At 42.6% G+C, this 25257-nt stretch overlaps 1 long non-coding RNA gene across 1 annotated transcript; it reads right to left on the minus strand.

Annotated features, from left to right (window-relative positions):
• Window positions 1-954: 954 nt before the first annotated feature.
• LOC137162809 (uncharacterized) lies at window positions 955-23296 on the minus strand. The gene is made up of 3 exons (XR_010922505.1): window positions 22894-23296; window positions 2104-2162; window positions 955-1267 (listed from the first exon to the last, which is right to left on the minus strand). It is a non-coding gene; the product is annotated as an uncharacterized lncRNA (long non-coding RNA).
• Between the last annotated feature and the right edge of the window lie 1961 nt (window positions 23297-25257).

Here is a 25257-nt window from a genome sequence, read left to right on the forward strand (position 1 = left end):
GGATGCTTCCCTGACCCACTGACCATTGCAGACAGTTCTAAGCAAATACAATTTATTAAACAGACACCAATTAAAATTAAGGAAAAATGGGAAAGATTCAAGGGAAACACCTAACACCGCCCCGTAGGCAGAAGACACCACACACAGCATCTCTGGAACGCAAGTGAGGACCAGCCTGAACTTACATGTTCCAGGCCTTCTGCCCAGCCCTGGCTGTGCTGCAGGGATGCAGCATGTCGGACACTTGCTCTAACAGTGGCCTCATGCCCTCAGGCTCTAGGTGGCAGGAACCTTCTTCCCGGTATCTGCCCCACCATCAGGGTCATGATCCCCCTCCAAGTCTGGGCACCTTCCTGTGCTAGGCCTTCTGCCAAGGGTCCCCCTCACTCTTCCCAGCTGCTCACCGCACTCTGCTCCAGACTGCTCCTGCCCCAACTCCACTCTGCCTCAGCGCTGCTGCTGCTCTGCCTCCAGCTCTGCTCCCTGGGCTGCTTCTCTAGCTCTGGCTGCTGCTCTCTCCTTAGCTACGCCCACTCTAGCCCAGGCAGCTCCAGCTCACACTGCCAATGGGATTTCTGGGTCCCTCATTGGCCTGCCTGCCCGCCCATCTGGCTGACCTGGAGCGCTGACCTCTCCCATTGGCCCTGGGGACTGAGTCCCAGGGTCTTGATTTCTCATTGGCCTTCCCCTTTCTTTTGGTACTGGGAGAGGGCCAACCAAAAACTCTACTAAGTTTCAGTAAGGGGCCTGGTGGCCCCTTACACAAAGGTTAATTACTCACTGTTACAAATTTACACCTTATTTCGAGTCTCAATTTGTCTAGCTTCAACTTCCAGCCGTAGGATAAGAGGTTACCTTTCTCTGCTAGACTGAAGAGCCCATTATTAAATATTTTTTCCTCATGTAGGTACTCACAGACTCCAGGAATTTTGGAAAGTTGGATGGTCCTTGTTAGGTAAGAGGTTACACTAGATGATCACGCTGGGTACTGGTCCCTTCTCACTTTTGAATCTGTTCTATTGATGAACAAGCCTGTTACGATTTTACTCTGACTTTGTGGAATTTTCTAATTTAGCTTTCCCTGAGACACCAGAAACTGTAAGCAGACCAGAACCACCAACACCACCACAAATAATAAAACAGAATAATTCAAGTTTGGATTGGATAATCACTAAAATTAATTTATTTTTCACCAGGTTATAAGTGTATAAAGTGGATAATATTTAGAGCAACATGACAACTTTCCTTGAGATAGTACACTGGTCTCCTGTGGATATAAAAATGACAATCTTTTAAAAGCAAGCATGCATATAAGATGTGTTCTGCTCTTGATACATACATAGAGCCCATTAAGATAAGAGCAAATCACATGCAGTGACCAAAGAATATATCCATGATATTTGAATGCCATTGTTGAAATTAAAGCTTTTTTAAAAAAAACTTGCATTTTTCAAAACAAAACATGTTTGGCAACTCAACACCTGCAGGCAATTCAAACATTAATGGTGCTTTACTGCTGCCATCTGCTGGCAGTGAGGATAATTGCAACTTTGAAAACTTGAAACCAGTGGAGGGAGGGAGGGGAAGTTGCGTCATATTGGTCTTCAAATGGTTCACCTATTTCAGCGATAAAATGTAAAAGGATTACACCTCTGTCACAGGGTGTGCCTGCTATGTATTCTAATGTGATGCTGCAGGCACTCTGCTTCAGTTTCCCTTCTCTCAGGGCCCCTTACAAACGCCACAAACTCCAAAAGGATAATACAAAATTCCCCTGCTGGACTTCAATTTTATTAAATACAAGAAAGGGTTGAAATGAAATCTCTCCTCTTGGGCCCAGGAGTTGTACAGCCCTCCTCGAGGCTTGTGGTTTTTCAGAGCTCCTCTCCCTTAGAGGGAGCTGCTCAGAAAACTCAACTGAATCCTGATGGCCTTTTATCAGGTCCAGGTGCTTATTATCAACCAACCACCTAAGGCTTTCCCCTTTAATTACCTCAGAGGTAGCCTGGGCCCAGACTCCCCTTAAATATCTAGACACCCTATGATAGTATCACTTCGCATTGCAGGGAGTGTTTACAGGGGCAAACTGTGGAATGTACTTACACGTCCCAGAGGTACTAGAGATGGGAAAGCTGAGATCTCAGTTTGGCCCAATCCTGTTTCTAAAAGGAGCGCAGATAAAAGAAAGTAGCAATTTAATGTCACAGTTCATGATTTTTTATTCAAACCAAGATATATGACCTTGTTGGTAAAAGGGTCAGGCTGTGGAACAGCCTCAGAGGAAATCAGGCAAATCCAGAGCCTTTAGGAAACACTGCGAAACATGGCTCTTCAAAAGCCTCTCTTTCATGAAAGAGGACTCACAGCTCTGACACCCCCTTCTATCCACTAAACAACCTCAACCAAAAGAGGTTGTTAACAAAATCTAAAAAGAACGCCCCCCCCCAAAAAAAAACAAAAACCAAAACACACATGCTACCTCAAGCAAAGTTTAAACTCCAAAAAAAGAGAGAAGAGCCAGAGACTCCATGAAGTCAACTACAGACTTTATTATTGAACTTCCATAGAAGATGCACTCCAATACTACAGCGATGAATGGTAGTAGAAAACCTTAAGATGGAAAAGAGATGTGTGGTATTAGGTCTCAGCTCTATAAGCCAACTATGAATACAGCTGAACCACCCTTTAATAAATTGAATATTAAAACAGTTACCTACAGGCAACGTTCTGTAAATCTCTCACAGGACCAGGCTGCCATGTCCTAGTCAGACCTATGGATTCCAGGGAAGTGCTGCTGAGAGGAATATCTAATGGCAAATACTATTAAAAAATGTGGGTGACATGGCTGGCATTTTTTAACATGTGCAGTAGCCTAATTACTTGCTCATTGTGACCTTTGCTGACTTCAGAGCACACCAAAAGGCCCACAATTTACCATCCAGAGTTCATGCTTGAATTTCCCAATGTTGGTATGACACCTACATTTGTAAGGTCTATCAAATGAGCTCATGCTGGGCTTCACTGAACACTTTCCTTCAGATTTGTTGAAAGCTGTGCAACATAGAACAGCAATACATACTATCCATAGATCTAAATGTAACCAGGCCCAAGGCATCTTGAGGCCTAGCTAAGCATGACCAAAACCCTTTAGTGCAGCTGCTCCCTCCACCCCCTCAAGGATTCCTAAAATGTAACCCTGCCTTTGGGATTTTACCAGGCTGGAGTTTTTAAATGAATTTTTGCAGTGCTCATGAAAGGTATCTGATTGACAGCCTCTGTAGAATGACATCAACAGCAGCACAGCTTTACAGGCTTCCACATACTGCCACTTCAATATGTTCCATCCCTGCTGTTTGGACAGGAAGCATCTGTTATGACTCTGGTTAGTGGGAACTCTAAGTCAAGGAACTGAGACTCAGTAAGTACATTGAACATGTTGCATTGTTTGAGTATTCACCCAGCAGTGATTAAACTCCAAGTCCCGTCCCAGCATGCACTGCGCTCTGCAGAAAGTTTAGGATTAATATCTGGAGGTAGTCAATTTCTTGGCTGTTCCAAAATCTGGATTAGGAATATGCAGGGAATGTCACCAATGCATTACAGTGAATACTTCAGAACAGTGCTTCTCAACCTTTCCAGACTATTGTGCCCCTTTCAGGAGTCTGATTTTTCTTATGTACCCCCAAGTTTCACCTCATTTAAAAACTACCTGCTTTAAAAAAAAAAAAAATCAGACAAAATACAAAAGAATGTCACATCACACTATTACTGAAAAATTGCTTACTTTATAATTATAGGGTAAAAATGAGAAACTAAATCAGTTGGACCATAAATATCGTACTTACTTTTCAGTCTATAATATATAGAGCAGTATAAACAAGTCATTGTCTGTATGAAGTTTTAGTTTGTACTGACTTTGCTAGTGCTTTTTTATGTAGCCTGTTGCAGAACTTGGCAAATATCTAGATGAGTTGATGTACCCCCTGGAAGACCTGAGTACCCCTGGTTGAGAGCCACTGCTTTAGAAAATATAAGACTGGTGTGGTGAGACATACAGAGAGCAGTATCAAGCTCCATCAATGCTTTCTCCTTTCACAAATAATCATGAGGGTTATGCCAACCTAATACTAACAGATGATTGAGTTTTTTCACCTTCCCCTGGAGGAATGAACAGTAATCTAGTTCCCCGTTAGTACTATGGCAGAAATGACATCCTGAGCATAAATTTAGCAACTCGTCCTTGGTTACCTGAACAATGATCACCTGCATTAAGTATCAGAGAGTGTGATCCCGTGTATAGAGCACTGGACTGGAAAAGCTTCTATTTCTGGCTGTGGTATTGACCTGCTATGTGTTAAAGTTATTTACCCTCTCTGCCTTGTTTTTCCTCTCTATGTAAAACAGGGATAGTCTTGCTTATCTGTCTTTGTAAAATACAGGGAGTTTTATGGATGAAACCATTAGACAAATCAAAGTATTATTCTTCAATATCTCATGGACTCAGACTTTAAGGCCAGAAGTGATCCTCTAGTTTGACCTCCTGGATATCACAGGCCACAGAACCTCAGTCACCCATTCCTCTAATCTTGATTTAAGACTTCAAGTTACTCAAATTCAAACCAACCAGTGACCCGGGCCCCATGCTGCAGAGGAAGGTAAAAAACACAAAAAAACCCCAGGGTCTTTGCCAGTGTGACCTGGGGGAAAATCCTTCCCAACTGCAAATATGGTGATCAGTTAGATCCTGAACATGAGGGCGAGGCACCAGCCAGACACCTGGGAAAGAATTCTCTGTAAATGCGGAGACCTGAGTTATTAGTGGCCCATTTCTTGCTTTGGAGATGTGCTAAAAGTCATGGGCCATATGCTATTGTAGGCAATGTCATACCATCCCCTCCACAAAATTTATCATGTCCAGTCTTGAAACAAGTTATGTTTTTTTGCTCCCATTAATCCCCTTAAAGGCTGTTCCACTCCTCCTCTGATGGTTAGAAACCTTTGTTTAATTTCAAGCTAAACTTATTAACGGACATTTATATCCATTTGTTTGTGTCAGCAGTGGGCCCTTAAATAACTCCTTCCTGATATTTATCCCTCTGATGTATTTATTGAGGGCAATCATATCTCCCCTCAGTCTCTTTTTGGTTAGGCTAAACAAGCCAAGCTCTTTGAGTGTCCTCTCATAAGGTTGATTCTCCATTCCTCTGATCATCCAAGTAGCCCTTCTCTGCACCCATTCCAGTTTGAATTCATCTTTCTGAAAGATGGGAGGCCAGAACTGCACAGTATTCCAGATGAGGTCTCAGCAGTGCATTGTATAAGGTAATCACACTTCCCTATGTCTACTGGAAATACCTAGCCTGATGCATTCTAGGATTGCATTAGCCTTTTTCATGGCCACACTACATTGGCAGCTCAGTCATGCTTTGATCATTCAGTACACCCAAGTCTTTCCTCCTCTGTCACTTCCAACTGATACATCCCCACCTTATAGCAGAAATTCTTGCTGTTAATCCTTAAGTGCATGACTTTGTGCTTTGCACTATTAAATTTCATCCTATTTCAATTACTCTTGTTTTCAAGGTCATCCAAATCTTATACGATATTCCAGACTCCTCTGTATTGACGATACCTCCCAACTATGTGTCATCTACAAATTTTACTAGCACACACCTACTGTTTGTGCTAAAGTCACTAATGAAAATGTTATAAGATATAAGATCAGTCCCAAAACTGATCCCTGAGGAACGCCACTAGTTACCTCCCTCCAGTCTAACAGTTCACCCCTTCAGCATGACCCACTGTAGTCTTCTCATTAGCCAGTTCCTTACCCATCTTTCAATTCTCATATTAATCCCCAGCTTAACTAATCATTTGCCATGTGAAACTGTATCAAATGCTTTCCTGAAATCCAGGTAGTTTAGCGCTACTGCCAGAGCTGTCCCTAGGGTACAATGAATCAGGGCGACCACCCTGGGCCCCGCACTTCAGGGCCCCCTCCCCGCTAGTGGCGTACTGAGGGGGGGGTGCCAGCTGGGCCTTAGAGGAGCCACCCCCTGCTGTTGCAGGCAGCCAGAGGCTGCTGGGCTTTACTGGCAGCCATGCCGACCCCAGCCTGCCAGTAGCTGAGACCTCCTGCTGCGGGGAAGCAAGCTGCTCCTGGCCCTTCCGCCCCCACACTGGGCACAGGGAGGGAGCCATGGGGACACTGGGCAGCTCAGGGGCATCTGCCCGTCACTCCCCACTTCCATTCCCACAATGGGGGAAGAAGGGGGTAGTGAAGAAGAGAGGGAAAGGGCCTGTACACCACCACCTCCCATCCACGGGACACTGCTGCCAATGGGGGGGGGGAGCGGGGGACACAAATGTAAGTAGTGGTCCCCGGGCACCAGAGACCTGTGGTACGCCATTAGGCTGCATGCTTCAACATCCCTGAGAGCATGAGCCAAGCTGATTTGCCCCAGGTCCCGCACCCTTCTAGGGACAGCCCTGCCTACTGCCTTTCCTTTGTCTAGAAAATTGGTTCTCAAAGAAAGATCAGGTTGATCTGGCATGATCTCTCTTTTGTAAAACCATGTTGTATTTTATCCCAATTACCTCTATGTACTTAACTATTCCCACTTTCAAAATTTGTTCTGACACTTATCATACAACTGAAGTCAAACTAATTGACCTGTCGTTTCCCAAATCACTTTTTCCTCTTGTCTTAAAATATAGGTACTATATTTGCAATTCTCCAGTAACTGGGTAGAATCCCTGAGTTTATGGATTCACTAAAAATCCTTGCTATTGTCTTGCAATTTCATGTGCCAGTTTAGTTTCTTAAATATTTTTGGATGAGGATTATCTGAACTCTTCACTTTGGTCCTATTAAGTAGTTTGAGTTTGACTTCCACATCAGACTGGGTCATTTCTACTTCCATAGCCTCGTTCCCATTAGCCACCGTCTGTCCTCAAGCTCCTCATTACTCTTATTACTCTTATTAAAATCTAAGGCAAAGGTGTTGGGCCATATGTACCTAGATTATTTTTAATCTCCATTGCATCCTCAGTGTTAGTAGTCCCACTTCTTTCCTTGCCTTGTTTTTATTTATATGGCTGAAGAGCCTCTTACTATTGGTTTTAGTTCTCTTTGAGAAGTCCAACTCTGTTTGGCTTTTGGCAGTACTCACATTCTGACCTCCAAGAGGTAGCTTTCCTTGCTGATCCACCCTTTCTTCCATTCATCGTGGGCTTTCTACTTTCTCTTAAAGAGTTTGAGAGGTTTGTTCGTCCACTTTGTAGGGAAGTTTCCCCCCCTTGCTTGGAATGGAGACTTCAGAGACTTTCCGTCAAAGTCTCTGAAATTAATTCCAGGCCTCCTCCACATTCAGATCCTTGAATTCTTCAGTCCAGTCCACTTCTCTAACTAATTCCCTTAATTTTAGAAGTTTACCCTTTTGCAATCAAGGACCCTAGTTGCAGACTTCTTTTTCTTTATCCTTCCATTTAGAATTAACTCATGATCACTTGAACAAAGGTTGTCCTCTACAATCAGTTCTTCCATGAGGTCCTCACTACTTACAATACTAAATCTAAAATGGCATCTCTTGTTAGTTTGGTGACTATTTTGTCAAGAAATCTGTTGGCTATCACATCCAAGAATATGTGGGCCATTCCATTAGTAGCACTTGTCCTCCAATCTATATTTTAGAAATTGGATTCTCCTATAGTCACAATTTCTAGTAGTATTTATTCTATTAAAAATATTAAAAAGTTCTCTAACCTTATTGAAATTGGATCCTGGGGGTCTGTAGCAGACCTCAAGCATTGTCCCAGTGAGCCTGGAATCTTTCTTCCCAACATGATTTTGACCCAAACAAACTCTATTTTAACCATTCTATCACTTCTATTTTACAGTCTACATCATTAATATGGAATGCTACCCCCATGACCTTTAATTTTAGCTAATCCCATTTTCAGAACAGGGAGTGGTAAATAGCAGGGGTCTGTACTATTCAACATATTCATAAATGATCTGGAAAAAGGGGTAAATAGTGAAGTAGCAAAATTTGCAGATGATACAAAATTACTCAAGATAGCTAAGGCCAAAGCAGACTGCAAAGAATTACAAAGGGATCTCACAAAACTGGGCAACAAAATGACAGATGAAATTCTATGTTGATAAATGCAAAGTAATGCACATTGGAAAACAATCCCACATATACATATAAAAAGATGCAATCTAAATTAGCTGTTACCACTGAAGAAAGATCTTTGAATCACTGTGGATAGTTCTCTGAAAACACCCACTCACTAGGCAGCTGCAGTCAAAAAAGCTAACCGAATGTTAGGAACCATTAGGAATGGGATAAATAAAAAGAGAAAATATAATGCAAACCCTGCTGGCCAGCCCAAGGTGTCTTGAGGTCCACCACTTAGCACAGCTCAGTGATTTCAGTAGCACATTTCTTCCATGTTTCTTGCTAGAAAACATACAGAGTTCACATTTGTATGAAGTGGGAAATTTCAACACAGAAACAGTTCTGTTTGGAGCCAGACATATTTTGGAAATACTGTTACTCCATTTTTAGTCAATTTTACTCTGCACAGTAATTTCTCCTGCTGTCCACAACCCTGGAATCATCCAATCAGATGTTAGAGATAAAATAGGTCATGTTGTTCATCTCCTTGCCAGAGCTGCATTGTTTCCGACAATATATTTGTGTCAGCTTTGTTCAATCTAATTTCAAACAGGTTGAGCAATGGGCTTTTAGCTCTTCCCTTGGGAGATCATTCTACAAGCTAACTGCACTAAAACATTTACTAGCACTAGGAAGCTTAGCAAGTCAAGTGTATTCTTGAGGGAAAGATGAGGCCACACATGCGTAGTGTCCATCTCCTCAAGCGCTTAATAGGAGAAGCACCAGACTGGGAATCAGAAAATCCGGAAGCTCTACTTTCAGCTCTGGGTAATCTTGGGCATGTCTCTCTCTCTACCTCAGTTTCCTCATCTGAGGAATAGAGTGAACCGCATGAGCGGATTCACTAGCCAGGGAACGAAAACAGTCCCAACTACAAGGCACCTCAAGTCTCCATCTTCAGGGCTCACTCTATTGTTAATGCAAAGTCACAAATCAAGAGCAACTCAATTCAAAATACTGTGTACTAACTACAGGAGACTTTCCCAGCTCCCACCAATGGAAGGGAAGGAAATGGACCTTCCTTTTTCTTAGCCTTTCCTGAATCATCTGGAGAGAGAGGTCCCCAATTTCCCTGACGTTTTGTGTTTTTCCATCTACTGCTCCTGCTTAACAGGCAACAAGCCTTATATCTGACTTCCTCTAAGTCACATGCTCACTCCTAGTCATGTGCCCTGCAATGGCAGCACCGAGTTTTTAAGAGTGCAAGAATTATATTAGGTTCATTGGAATGTGTGCCTCAAGCCCCAGTGCAGTGTTACAAATGGGAACAATATTTTCATTCCATCGCGGTGCAATTGCTAGGCTTACTTGTGAACATTATTAAAAACGTTAGAGGGCAGGCATCAGAGCAGTGCAAATTCCAAAATACTGAGTCCAGCTGAGCGAGTCAGAAGAAAGGCACCCAGTGTTGTCCACAGGCTCCGATCTGTGATCTACTGAGCACCCTTCCCTCCCAGTGCAGCCAATGGGCATTGAGGGAACTCTGAACCTTACAGGATTGAGCCCTAGTGCTCTGGGAAGGGCATGGCCATGTGAATTCTGTGTCTGCTTTTAGCTATCGCATAGCAATAGTGCTTTGGTGCTATAATAAAGATCTGATGTAAGAAGTGCTGAGCATCTGCAACTCAGACTGCAGTAAGAGTTGTGAGTGGTCATCAACTAACAGAAACAGGCTCCAAGACTGAGCATTAATAAATTAAATGTGTTCACATTGTAAATGTGAAGGCATGCGCAGCCCAATAACTCAAATCATACTGATTCTCCAGATGCTGAGAAGTGTTGGGAGTTGTGCAGAGCTTTTCTGTACTTTCCTGGATTACAGTACAGCACACTGCACATGCTGTCTGATACCTAGGACCCTAGATAGCTTCCAGAACAGAGAGGTGGATGGATTATGTAAACAACTCACATGTAACAGAACTGTGGAGAGAGCAGTTAGAATTTACTCTAGAGCTTTCAGAATTAATAGGCCAATGACAACAAAATGAAAAATTTAGCAAGCAAGAGATCAGATTATGAGAATGCAAAATATATGAACACACCACAGGACTGCTCACTTTTAAATCTATAAATTGGAAAATAATGCCAGTTATACTGAGAACTGTTTTAAACAAACATCTCAAAGTTGATCATGTAATGTTTCAGTTTAAAATTAAAGCCAGTTGCCTTTCTGGAAGACTGGAATATTGTAGAGATACTGGACACTTTACAGAGACAAGGTGGGTGAAGTAATATCTTTTGTTGGACCAACTTCTGTGGGAGAGAGAAGCTTTTGAGCTACACAGCACTCTTCTTCAGATTGTATTGTGTTTAGCTGTGATACTCAGGACATTTCCCAGACCTGATCTACCTCATATTATCTTGTTCTTCCTTGTATTTAGCTGTGGCACTGAGTACACTTCCTAGGCCTGAAGGCTTCTGTGCTGCTCAAAAGCTTGTCTCTCCCACCAGCAGAAGTTGGTCCAATATCACCCACCTTGTCTCATATCCTAGCATCAACACAGCTACACCACTGCTGCAAGGACACTTTACAACATTCAAGAATACTGTCCAAATAATTTTGCCTCTGCTTCTTACAGCCCACCACTTTTCTTAATAGAGAACATTATGGCCTTGATATAGGAAAAATACTTAAGCACATGCTTACATCTCTCCCTACCCAAGAAGGCACTTGCATATATTTAATTTTAAGCATGAAAGAAGTCACTGGAATGTATCTGCTTCAATACCCTTCTTGAACTGGAATGCTTTCCTGAATCAGGGCCTACCAATGAATGTTATACCTAACACTTATTTTTTTGTATGTAATCTAGGTAAGAGGATTTCAGGACTGCCACTTGGTCTGTGGGTCACTCTGAAGCAGAGAATGCCTGTTGAGTAAGTGTGAAGCAATGGAAATTAGCTACAGGCATGGTTGACAGCTTTTTTTATTTAGAAAACCACCATCTTAAGTCACCACAGGTACTAGAATTACAGCTGAGGAGGGCGCTGCTGCACCCCCTGGATGAAGTGGTTTCCATTATACCCAGAGTTTACAGTTTGATTCAATGGCTCTCCGCACCCCCATTATAAAAATTGTTCCAGCTCCCCTGATCATCACTGGAATTTGCAGTCTTACCATCCAATTTTTAGGTTGTCAGGCCAGGTCTACACCAAAAATGTAAGTTAGCCCAGTTATGTTGCTCAGGAGTGTGAAAAATTCACACCACTGAGCAATATAGTTAAGCCAGCCTAACACCCACTGTAGACAGCCCTAGAACGATGGAAGAATTTTATCAACCTAGCAATTGCCGTTCAGGGAGGTGGATTAACTACAGTGATGGAAGAACCCCTCCTGTCACTGCACTGAGCACACAAGTGAAGTGTTTAAGTGTAGACATAGCCTAAAATGGCTGAGTTTTTTATACACAACTTTACAAATCACTTGTGTGTGTGTGTGGCTGAAAGCCCATACTGTTGCACATGTGTCCCTCCATTGGTTCATCCTACTATACCTCTGCTGCATACTGCTTCCAGCCCCCATTTCCCACTTCAGTATACCAGCTATTTTAGCTCTTAGATCTGCCTCCTTTTGTGGGGGTTGTCCCTCATTTCATATCATAGATGATGTTCTACAGCAGCTTTCATGAAAGGATCTCAAAAAGCTCATTTTACCAACATTAATGCATTTTGCATGATGTGAACTCTGAAGAAAATGTTTAGATTAATCTAATGATTGATAGACTGATAGAGATTAATACTGCATTTTACATCTGAGGAGTATAGAAATTAGATTACTTGCTTAGACTAGCAAATCTATGTTGGGAATAGGTCTCTGGCCTCCTGATTCCTTGCCTTGGGCCAAAACCACAAGGCCCATCTTCCTTTTCTAGTTTAGGCCTACGCACACCTGGCATTATCTTTTTACAAATGAAAAACCATGAAACTGAGGTCAAAATGTTAGAGATGCTAAAGGATTCTGCAGCATTTCAGGCTCGTTGCATCTCTGTTTGGGACATTTGCATCCTGACAGGAGTTCAATATGTAGACCAGGATATGACTGGTAAGTATTGATTTACAGGGAACTTCCTTTACCAGACCTCCTTCCTTTATGAAGGAAGTCTATAACACTGGAAGCCGCATCGCCACCTAAAGGTGGTCAGATACTACAATGGATGGGCACCATATAAATACCTGGATAGACAGATAGCATGAACTTTAACCTCTTTTGTTCAGGGGATGGGGCCTTGTGTGGAGGGAGGGGAATGACTCACAGCAGATCAGTGGAAGGAGACAGGAACAAAGCTTGCAGTGTGCTGTTGAGGGAGAACCAGGAGTGGATCAGGAGGGACTGGGAGAGGGAAGAATTCCTGAGCATTGGGGTAGTTCTGCTGATATTTTAGTGTGATCAATTAAGTTAAGTTAATTATGGGTTTATAGACAAGAACTGGGTCAACAATAAAACCAGACAACGGCCCAGGGTTGTAGAAGAAGTGTCTTTATTGTTCTTGGCTGGAAATGGGATGCAGAAATAAGACAAGGGCTTGTATATATATTTGACTAACCTAAGTGACCATGTAGCTTTATTATTATTATAACAGTCACCCTCCCAAACTCTTCCGTTCACTATTTGTTGCTCTCACTAACTGTCTTGCCTTTGCCTTACTTTTTTATTGTAAGTTCTTTAGGACAGTGATCAGCTCTGTTTTGGTGGTTTGAGATATACTTTCCTTATTGTGGGCACTCAAAAACAGAGCGCTATCACTAAGTTTGTTACAGAAATTTTATTTTTTACTTTTGAAAAAAAAAAAAATCACTCATTCCACATACCCTGTCCTCCATTTTTTCCCCTAGAATCATCAACCCTGCCAGAATGACTAACATGGGTGCTGCTGCCACCTCTTGAAGCCCTCATGTAGTGTGGGAAGAATAAAGCAAATTAACAGCAGCTGGTAGAAGTGGAGCAGAATAATGGGGCTTTTTATAAATGCAAATCCTATTTTAAATAATGAGCAGGAAGGGAGAACTGTGCTCAGATACCATGCCACAAAGATGGATGTATTTCAAATATACACATGCATTGGAAGTGAGTAGATCGATGAAAAGATAGGAGGGGGGGAGAAAATGAGAATGAGTGTTTCAAAGTCGGTGTCCTCACTTATCACATGAAAAATCTCCACTGTCATGGCCAAAACACTACAGTAGCACTATTAGTCAGGCTGGAGCATTTGAGGCCATTACGGTTGAATATCAGAGTATTTTAGAAGAGATGTTGCTAGTTGTTCTGTTGAGAGCTTTTGATAATTGTTTTTACTTTCAACAGCAAACCCAATAGAGATAAGTTAGTGAAAGGCAATCAGCAAGATTAAGTAGAGATCCATTCATCTGTTTTTCTTTTTGAAGAGGCTACAAACTAGAAAAAGAACAATGATTAGAATTTCAAAAAGGCTTCTCAGTTCCAGTTAAAGGTGACCTGCCAGGGAAATAAAAAACAGCATGTACTCTTCTTTGCTTATTATAGAGAATTTTTCTTGATTGCAAAAATTTTGTCTTCCTGCTTATCTTTTTACCTTAGAGATATAGTGAATGACAGGACTGGCCTCTCTGGTTTTGCTGAAGAGCTCATGGAGGTCTCAGTTGCAGTTTCCCTGTCCTTAACTGAAAGGACAGTTACTGAGCCTTTGCCAAGGCGTCTTTTCTCCCAGATATTTCTTAAGTGTTAGAATTAAGTGGGTATAATAAAGCTGAAGATAAAAATTACCACCACCATCTCAGTAGGTCAGTTTTCCTCTATGTAGTATCTTGGATACCATAATACTTCAGTTGTCCTGTAAGAAACTGTGGACAAACTTGTTTTTTAATGTAAAAAGGGAACATTTTCCAAGCTTTGCTTTGTATTTCATAAAGTAGTGAAACAAAGGACAAACCTAACTTTCGTCTCCCCTTTACACATCACACTGAACTGGAGTGTGAGACATTTACTGGTGACATGATAATGAGTCATTGCCTGATAAAAAGCAAATAAAGAATAATCCCCACTATGGTCTGTATTTAGATCTGTGCTGTCTTCAGTCTGTTCTAAATGACTGACAGACTGTTCTGCAACCTGGTTACAGCTATTGATAGAAGACCTGGACAGCAGTGACCTATGCACGGAGGCTGTTGCAAGTGAAATTCAACAGGTCATTGATCTTGTTGACAAGTGGCAAATGAAACATGCATTAAGAAGCACGCCAAACAATAAATGTACTACACATCTAGAATGAATGGCATTGCCACAAAGCATGACAGCTGAAAGGGCCTGTATGTAAGAGACACATTGTAAAACTCCCTATACAGCAATCGACTAACAAAAGCTCAGATGCAGAAAGCACAAAAGAAGTTATAGAATTCAATATAAAAATGGCATTAATGCAACTTAAGTTAAGAGTTATACCCACAATCAAGATGTTGAGCTTTAATGCTCCTACAGGAACCTTTACCCTGCTCTCCGATCTTGTAGTTAAAGGACTGAGATTGTTGCAGGTGTCATGAATTCTATAATCTCCTGCCTTTGAAAAATGGATCACTTTGTTTCACCCTGTTCTATGTCAGGAAACATAGGGTCAAATTCTGCTCTCACTTAAACAGATAAGAATCCAGAGTCAGTCTACTGAAATCACTGAAACTGCAAAATAGTCCAGTCATTAATGGAAATCAGAAGTTAATTCAGATTTCTATTAACTGAGAATTTGGCCCAGCATCAGGGAGCCCATATGTGGATGAAGTCTGGGAGTCTGTGGGAAGTGCTGTAGCATCGGGGACCAATCAGAGAGACAGTTCAGCCAAGTATCCATTGTGGCACCCAAGTGCCCTGGATCTGCCATGCCACTGAGTAGTGCTATACTCTGAGCAGAGTCCCATTGATTTCAGTAGGACTATTTGTGCATTGAGGTAATAGTTAACATGGGTAAGGAACCAGATTCTGGCCCATAGGCAGGGTGATGCTTCCCTGGGGCACCCAGGGTTGAGAGAGACACCTTGCTACCACCAGCCCTTAGTGTGAGGAAGCCTTGCTTGTGCTTGCCATGAGTCAGTTCCCTGATTCCACTGCTCACGGGCAATACAAGTACTCCTCCTCCCCATCTACTGTCTCTGCAAGATAGCAATAGGCACGCTCCAACCTCTGAGTGCTCCTCTGGAGTGACCAGCTCCTGGCCCACTAGACACTCACAAAATTGACAGATCCACTGCTCTCAAAGAAGCAGTGTACACAAGCTTAGCAGATTCCTTTAATTCACTACTCATTTAACACACAGCACTTAGATACTTTTATAGTGAAAACAAGTAAAAGTTTATTTAACAAAGGGTAGAGATTCAAAATGATAGAAAGTAGAAATATTGGAAACAATTGGTTAGTTGTCAAACAAAATCATAACTTGCATTCTAGAGCCTAGACTTAATCAAGATTCTTTCCTGTCTAATGAAGGTAAGCTTTGCAGAGTTTCAGCCAGGTTAGCCATGACCCTCCTTTCATAAGATAGAACATGCTGGCAGTTCCTCTCCTTGGAGGGGATTAGTCTCTCTCCTTGCAATCCCAGATATATCTAAACAGTTCTCTGATCTTTATTCATAAACCAGTTCCCCCCTCCTCCTGCTGTGTTCCTTTCTGTAAATTTCACAATCTGTCAATTTTGCAACCTTGATTAAGTGGTGGTTCTGTCTTGTAAATAGACTTCAATGTGAGATGCAAAATGCACATGTGACCACAGAGAGAGAAGTGTCTCCTGTCCCCTACCTGAACAGAATCTGTCCAAGGCCTGTCACCTCCTGGGGAATCTGCTTTAACTCCAAGACCATGGATTTCTAGTATAGGGTTACAACTTAAATATTATCAGTACCTACATACTCTACCAAGAGCCAGGAGCTTACTGGCTCTTGGTAGAGACTTTACATGCCACCCTTTGGTGAATTATACATATCAGCACCGAAGGATCCCTGTAAATCCCTATGAGCGCTTTATGCCATCTGCCAGTTGGTGCCAAAGAGTCACTGAGGTCACAGACAGCAAACAGGAAGCAACGTGATATCACATACCTAGGTATAGATGGTGTGATCTAGAGATCACAGCAGGAGTCTGGGCTAGTAGTCAGAGCAACAAAAAAGAAAAAAAAAATCAGACAACAGAACCAGAGGCATGGATAAGAGGCAAGCCAATGGTTGGAGCCAGGAGTTAGGAATCAGTAGTTCAGAAGTAGGCAGGAACTAGGGCTGGAGCGGAGAAGGCAATGTGGAGAGCAAGGGCTGGACAGGAAGCAGATCTGGCACATCTGCAGGCATGGAACACAGCAGCTGCTCAATATGCTGCTTTTGCTACAGGTATTAAATGGTGATCTCTTGGCTCTTCTGACCTACCACGGAGCAGTCACTTGACAGTTTATTGGGCCCAGCTGAGCTCATTGGGTTACTAAGCAACCGAGCCCAGAGACAGAGGTGTTCCTGACATTTGGCACATTCTCATTGAGTTCATCCCTCTCATCCCAAATGATAGAGCATTGGGAAGTATCAAGTTATTGCACATCATCCTTCAACAAATAAAAAAAGCAATTGGGTTACATCAAAACAGCTCAATTTGGATCAAGTGCTGTGTGAAGATTCAGATTCCCATGCCCTTATTTCTCAGTTCAATATTGAGAATAAATGGGGACAAAAATATTAATTTCCAATCCTGAACCCAAAAGAAAACCCAAGCGCTGCCATGTTCCCGCTACCCCTATATTAACTGCTGCACTGCGTATTCCGTCTACTCTCGCCAACCCCTGAAACTGGATTAGCACCTCTTCAAAGGACAGTGCCACATTTGACCAATATACAGAAGCTGCCTCAAGAAGAGCAGTGAAGGAGTTGTGGAATGGTGTCAACATGCTGCAGAGCAAATGCTGTCCATTTCTAGCAGAGGAAAGGACACCTCAGAAGTGATGAGGTTAAAGCTGGAAAAATTGCATTGATGTTGAAGACCCTGTCAAAGATCCAGATTATCCCTGATTGTCAGCCACACAGTCCTGGAACAAATTATAGTTCTACAGGAGCAGCTCTAGTTTATGCCACTAGAGTAAAGTTCCTCAGGGACATTTCTGCAGTGCCGAGGGGCATATAGTAAAGCTCCACTCCCTTATGCCTTCCCTTGTTCTGTCCACACCCTGCCCGCCCGGGCACCCCAACCTGCCCCCTTCCTCCCTTCGTGCCAGGAGCCTGAGGGTGGCTGTCACAGATGTTCTGAGAGCTGCCTCTAAAGGAGCTCTTGTACAATGGAGCAGTCTGCCTGAAAAAAGGGAATTCTCCACTGGCCATCTCCAGCCATTGTAAGGTCACCCTGGCACTCAGTGGTTTTAGCAGCCTGAAGAATCCTGGGGGATTTTGTACACAATATAATTGTTTTTAAACTGCCGCTAACCCTTTTGGTGATTACTGCTAGTATTTATTATTGGTTGAGCATTCACAAAGGCAGCCCCTGCCCTGAAGAATCTATAGTTTGAAAGACCAATACAGGGAGAATAGCCAGCATTGGGAAATCCAAAAGAAGGAATAACTTAGTCTGTTGAAACTGTATGTCCCTGCCAACAGAGCAGAACATGTAGTGGAGGTCACATTTACTCCCTGCTTACCTGGATCTCTGGCCAATTGTATTGTGTGATGCTGAGAGTATGGACTCAGCCTTTCCCAGCTTGTCCTCCTCATGTGCTCCCTAAAACACTTGGTGCTGGTTCCCATAGTGATTTAAAGGAGGAGTCCGTTCCAGCAGTTCTTTATGGGAGTTGTTGCAGGAATCAGTGTAATGTCTTGTGGGACATGTGTGGCTTCTGAATGGGTGCGACAACTCAAGGCACAATTGACTAGTGGGTGGCTCTGTCACCCCTGCCCTGTAACCTGGAGTGCCCTTTACAGTGCTTTGCTGCAGTAACCGCCAACCTGGACTGCTCACAAATAGCCTCATGCATGCAAGTCACTCCCAGCTATGTCTGTGCACTTCAGCCAGCCAGCCACCCTTTGGCTCTTACTAGCCTTAATTATGCTGTGGGTGATCCAGTCCCAAACCTTGCCCCAGAAATGTCCTGTACTGCCCAGCCCTCTCCTGGACAGTACAAAATATATTAAGTCTGTTATTCCCTTAAAGAAATTATATTCCAGCTCATTTAAAATAGAGTACCCAGAGACTTCAACTTAAACATACAGGATTAGATAAAACAGTAAAACAAGTTTACTACAAAGAGATTTTAAGTGAGTACAGTAATGCAGCATAAAAGAAAAACGTTTCTCACCACATGCTCCAGCAGATTACTGACCAAGCTTTCAGGTCAGGACCACCCATCCCTCCAGTTCATCAGCAGTTTCCTTTTGTTTTCTCAGGTCAGTGATTGCGATGGATGGGGTGGGGCGGTACCTTGGGGTGTTCGTCCATCCTTTTTAGAGTTTCACTCCCCCTCTTGAAAAACATTTCCAGCTGAGATCCAGGAGACAAAGTCTATGTGGAAGGATTGCCCCTGCTGGTTCTCACTTCTTTGAGCTTCCTTTGTCTTCCCTTCCTGCTGGATGACTATTTACTGTTTAAATACAAAGTAAGGCAAGTACATATTCCTTCTTTTGTTTAGGACAGGCTCGCTTCTGCCTAGGCAGGGCTGTGGGGTTTGGAATGTGTTAACAGCATACACAGGAAACTTAACTTCACATACAATGTTGCCACACTTATTTTACTAAGACAATACTGACCAGCAAATTATGAGTTACAAGGCATACTTTGCACAAAGATTACTACAATAGTGTGTCGGATATGAATACAAGAGTGTATTCTGTCACAGTGGGGATCTGGTTACAAATGATTGAGCAAATCAATTTCATGAGGATGGGAGACAGGGAATTTGAGCAAGCTTTGCCACCCTAGACACCTGCTGGTGACTGTGCGGCACAGCCCACAGGTTGGAAATGACTAATATAAAGCATGTTCAAATATGTATATAGTGAAACTATTCACGGAACTCTTAACCTAGACCTCAACTAGAGCTCAGATGGGGAAAACACAGGTTTTACAAAGGCTCATATAATGAACATGGCTGAAAGATGCTGAGAAATACAACCTGAGCTGGCTGAGTGATGCCCCTTTGCTCTCTTCAGCAATCTCACTGGTTAATGACAGAAACAGTTATTCAAAGAGGCCGCTAGACAGAATGCCAATTTTAAAATCATGTTTACAAGTTGCTTTGCTGACAAGAAAAACACCTATTGGAGAAAATCTACGGCAGGGCTCTGAACCCTCTTCACCCTCCCTAGCACAGCTGGTCCTCAAAGCTCTCAAAGACACCCATGAATATGATTTTCCCTCACTTGAAGATCTAAAACTTATTAGATCATAAGACTAATTTTCCAGAGGCAGCAGAAGGTGGATGACTATTTACTGTTTAAATACAAAGTAAGGCAATTCTTGTGAGAATGGTGTTCAAAGAAGTGTTTTGTTCTGTCTAGATGCGGAGTGACAAATATACCATGTTCATGCACTTGTTTTATTTAAACACCGGTGAGGAGTAGTAATGAAGGGAAACATTTGGAGAAGATGGTCAGTCTGTGATGCCTGGCTGTCTCTTGACAGCTGATTGAGCACATGACAGTGGAGTGAACTGACAGCAGATAAGAGCACTAGAGATTAATTGTTTCTAATGAACAGTACTACAGCCTTAAAAAAAGGGCAGACTGTGGGATGGTCTATGAAATGACAAATACTTCAACCCTTTTGAGTTTGTTTCCCTTCACTAAATGTCTAATGGGCCAGGTTTGCCTTTACATCCATGCATACAACGGGACAGAATATTTCTACTGCAATTGATAATCTAAAACTGAATCCTGTATTCTAAAAAAAAAAAAAGAATCATTCTAACTAAAGTCAAGAAAATAAATGTGAAACAATGGCCTCAGCATGGAATCTAAGATCCAGCAGAGATTGTTAAAAACTATACTTTCATGAAGGCTTTATTTTTTTCTTCTCATGCAACTTCCCTGTATTCTTGTCCTGTCTTACTGCAACTACTTGCTAGACCAAGTACTGCTCTTTTGGCACTGTAAATCATGGGTAACTCCACTGAAATTAAGAGATTTATTCTAGATTCACACCAATGTAAGTGAGAGCAGAATTTTGACCCCCTCCATCTGGAAGAGCTATATAAAGACAGCACCTTTTCTCTCCCTCCTGCCCCAGTCATATTATGTCCACATGTTGACTTCAGGGAGGTTGCATGAAGCAGAAGATCAGGGCAAAATTTGGCTCAGAGTTTCTGCAGTGTTGTCAATTAGCAGAGGCCAGGGTGAGCCTCATGACAAGGCCTATGACAAGGTTATATCAGTTTTAAGCTGCATCGTTGGGTCTAATGCACAAATGAAGGAATAGTTATTCCAATGCCAACCTTCTGTTCTAAGATCTGCTGACATAAGCCTCCCAGTGAGAGTGGGAGTGACATGCTGCTGACGGCTGTCTTTGTCCTTCCCCAGTCTAAAAGAGAAAGCATAGCAGGCAACTGGGGTTTTGTTCTACCTGCAGCATCAAATCATATTCCCCGGGGTTTTTATTCAACCAGGGCTCGGGCACCTTGAGGAGATGGGACTCAGCCACCCCATGACCAATAGCATAAAGCAACTGCATGATTTAAATGGCAAAGCTTCCTGCTGCTCTCAACAAACAATGTTCTATCCCTACACCCACTAAGCCAGAATCTCTGGTTTGCTAAGATCACTTAAACTAGCCTGGGTGGAGAATTTCCCCCATGTCAGTCAAGGCACCTTCCTCTTTCCCTGTGACCTGCGACAAACCCTTAAAGACACAGTTAAAAGCCCTCTTGGCAGAGCATTTCAAAACCCCTGTGATTAATTTAACAGTCTGCTCCAAGAATTCTTCCCTAAGGAGTCTGATATGGACAAGCAGATTGTTACTGTGCCTCCCTGAAGACAGTGCAGGACATCTCTCTGCTGATAATGGACTTCATCCTATGGCCCTTATTTATATGAATAACCCCACTGAATTCATTCATTTTGTATTGTTTGCATTATATGCTGTACAGATAGAGGCTAGCTTGATATCTGGGTCTTATACAGTGCCAAGCACATCATTATTATTATTAATAATAATATTCTAGGAGCAAAATTGCCAGTGGTCACCATGCAGAAGTCACCATTTGCCAACAGACACCTCTTAGTCACCGCAGTTGTGTGAGACACAATTCTTATGAGGGAAACATCTTACATTTTCTAAAATAGTCTGGCTGTCTGGGTCAGTCAAAATGCAGGCTGCCCAAGCAAAAACTCCAGCACTATTGCAGACCTTTTACCTACATAGCATCAGGGAAAATATCAGAAGTCAGCAGAGGAGAGTTTTAATTTCTGTGCTCGGAGGCCAGGGTCTACAAAACGTCAATATGATGATTTAACTCTTCCCCAACACGTTCCATGGTCATAAAAAATGCTGGAGTAGACTGTAGGATGGGTCTAGGGAAAACTGAAGGGCAACACCTTAACCTGCCTGCACAAAGTCCTACAGCAATCAGTGTCAGTTTCCTGACCCCCAACCCTAATGGGTAACCATAAGAAGGCCACAAATCCTTCTTTACCTGACATTAGAGAAGCAGTAGGTGAATTATCCATATTTTTATAAAAGCGTGCACAATATTTCATGTATACCACCACAAAATATTATTTCCACATCTTTTAATCATGTTCATATATAGATGTAGAATACTATTTTGATCTGATAAGTTAAAATCCAGAAGCAACACAATTCCTACATGGCATAGCTAAAATATTTCAAAGTGATTCTTTACTTGAAATGTATAAAGTTAATCTTAAAATATTTAAGCTTCTTTTTCCAGTGATAAAGAGCAGCTCATTCCTGAATAAAAAGGTTTATTTGGTGATACTATTTTGTATGATAAACACCTGTTCCTCAAGTGACCTGGACTTGCCCTTATTTTGGTGAGGGGTATAGACTACTTCTTACCTTAAAGTCTTCAAAAGCAGTTTCTTCATGTTTTTACTTTAAAATCATGTCTTACACTCAACAGCTGATATTCATAGTTCCACACATTAATAATGAAATGTGTCTTTTAGAAACTGCAGACTAATCAATGGACAAGTGAAAATGGCCTCCTACAGTAAAGGAAAGTCTCATTAGCAAACCGCTTGAGTGCTACTATCAAGGCACTAGTGCAGCTGGCATCGATTCTGAGAATAGAGTTATTCATTACCATGGTTACTGATGCTAGAAATATTATCCTCTGCAATCAATGTAAACAAAGATCCTTACAAGACAGTATAAAAATTAGAGCACTTAAAGCAATTAATGGAAATTATAAATTGTGCAGAAACTGAATTCACACACTGTATGCAGCATTGCTTTCCAGCACTGAAGGGGAATGGGGGCTCCACTACACCAAGGGTCTGATCATGTCTCCACTGACATGAATTGCAAACCTCACATTAGTGTCAGTGGTGCGGGTGTCTGAGCCCACTTCTCCAGAACTGAAAGAGAACAAATGTATAAAAAGTGTGAGTGTCCTTCTAAGAACCAACATCACTCTTTACATGTTCAAGAGAAATAACCTTTTAAAAACCCTGCATCACATGAAGCTTTGCTACTGTCTTGAGGTAACATGGTGAAATCATCAAAACATGTTGTTCAAGTATCATTGTTGACAAAGTGTCATGGAGGTTCACTTACCATTGGGGATGCCTCTTCCTGGCCACTCTGGGATTTAGCTCCTTCCAGGTGCTGCACCCTCCTCTGGCAGTCTCTCCACCCATCATCCTCTCTGACCAGGAACTGCAACTTCTACTTCAAGACTTAGCTGTCTGGCCAGGTCACTGTGGTTTTCTCCTTCCAGGGTATTAAAATCTTTTTGGGGCAAACTGTCACAGGCAGTCCACTCTCCACTTGCCTAGTCTGTGCCACTTCCCCAGTGGCTGGTAGGGGAACCCAGGCCTGCCTTCTACTCCAGGTTCCAGCTCAGAGACCCTCTAATCAACAGGCCCAGCAACCAGCCAGCCAGCCAGCCAGCCAGCCAAGAGCACTTCAGCTTTTCCCCTAGTCCCTGCCAGCACTTAGGTAGCCATGATTTGGCCACCCAAAAAACACCACCTGCACTCCTCTAGCTCCAGCAAGGAACTGAGGGTCTTTGGCCCTTTAGCTCCTTTTATATAGCCCTCCTCTGCTCTGATTGGCTGCTTCCTGAAGCCTCTCTGATTGGTTAGCCCTTTGCAGTCTCCCCCTGGATTGGCTGCTTCCTGTGCAGTCTCTCTAGACTGCTGGAGGACTTAGCTCTACTACTCCTTTCCTGGGGTGGGTGTGGCAGGGCCCTAAGGCCTCCAGCAAGGGGGCTCTGAGTCTAGTCCACTCCATCACATGTCTTCTGTATTCAGACTCACAAACCTAGAAATTAGTTTTAAACTACAATGGAACTATTCAGCCATCAATACTGAAAACAGCCTCAAATATCTTATTAGTTACTCCTGAGGTTTTGCTAAATGATACCTCTGAAAAAGCTTTCACGGGCTAGGTTCTACAGCCCTTACTCCTCAGTGCAGTCCCATAGGGTGAAGTTCACCCTGGAGCAGAGGATCTGTGCAAGACCCTCAACCAGCTAATCCATGCATGGGAGCTGCATGAGGAATCTACTGGTTGAGTGGCCATAGAGGGGTGCCTGCACCATCCCCTGCATCATGGAAAAAGTCTCTATGCTGATTTTACATAGGCTACAGTCATGTCCGGGAGTGGGTCAGGGTGGGCCAAAAAGATGATCACAAATCTGCATTGATGCAAATCTGATGAGCCCTGTATCCTGGGCAACTGGTACAGAGGGGCTCTGGCTTCTTTTTCAGCCCATAGGCTGGAGTAGCAACAACTGGGGCCAGCATAGAAACCCTGCACCCTGGTCCTGGATTGAGGGGTGGATTTCACTTCCCCAGCCACTCTGCACCCTACCTGATTAGAGCCTGAATACTTGGGCTTTATGTGGGTGGAGTGAATTTCCTGCATAAACTTAAGCAGATCACTCATGTGAGCAAAGGCTGCAGGATGAGATCCTATATATGAAGAAAAATGGACCAAGACTGATGTCAAGGCAGAGCAAGTTCCTCACTATAGGCACAATCACCTGAGAATCTAAGACATGATGTTAGACTCCCTAAAAGGCAAGTGGCCTCTGAAAGGAAAAATGTTTTAATTATTAAGCTTATGAGTTGGTCTCAAATATAGCCAGGGCCCAACCCATTCAAAACCTGGAAGACTGATGTGGCATAGAGAAAATAAGTGATGATATTTTTATTGCCACACATTTGGGAAAAAAATGTATAAATGACTAGGGGTTCTCATTCATGTGTAATGAGGTCATCTCAAACAAATTCATGGCAATACAAACTTTATAACACACATTCTTTCACCATCACATAGCCATTCTGCTGCCGTCCATCCCCCTGGGAAGATGACCTAATTTAAATGTGGTTAATTGCATTCTGTCTCTCTAAAATTTTCCCAATCAGTTTCAAGTGTATATTGTGTTATATTATTTTGTGCTTATCAACAACTGCCAAATCAAATCCCTGAGATGGCTGCATTTTGGCGGGATGGTGGAGGAAATGAGTGATTCCTACAGTCAATCTAACTGGAAAGTTAGAAGTAAGGAAGGAAACAGAACATCAATGAAAACCAGAGAAACATCCAAGCTGAGTTTTCCCCTCAGTAAAACTAAATATAAATAGATGGAGATTGTAGTTTCAAGTCAGAGATCCGTAAAACATACTAAATATGATATATAGTTTAAAAAGAAAAACTTGAGATCTGTAGTTGGGACTGAAACGGTAACAGGCTAGGGATGAGGAAGAAGATACAACTGCTCTGGTGCCTTCCAATCCAAGGATCTCAAATCACTTCACAAACATTGGATAGACTGGTAATGCCTCACAAAACTCCTCTCAGGGAAATATTACTACCCCCATTCACAGATGGGGAACTGGGGTACAAAGAGTTTAAGAGAGTTTCTGAAGGTCACACAGGATGTCTGTGGCAGAGCCAGGAATAATAGAACCT

This window comes from Emydura macquarii, unplaced genomic scaffold, assembly GCF_026122565.2.
Source record: "Emydura macquarii macquarii isolate MOO-44397 ecotype Brisbane River unplaced genomic scaffold, CSIRO-AGI_Emac_v2 contig_2473, whole genome shotgun sequence".
Taxonomy (NCBI): domain Eukaryota; kingdom Metazoa; phylum Chordata; order Testudines; family Chelidae; genus Emydura; species Emydura macquarii.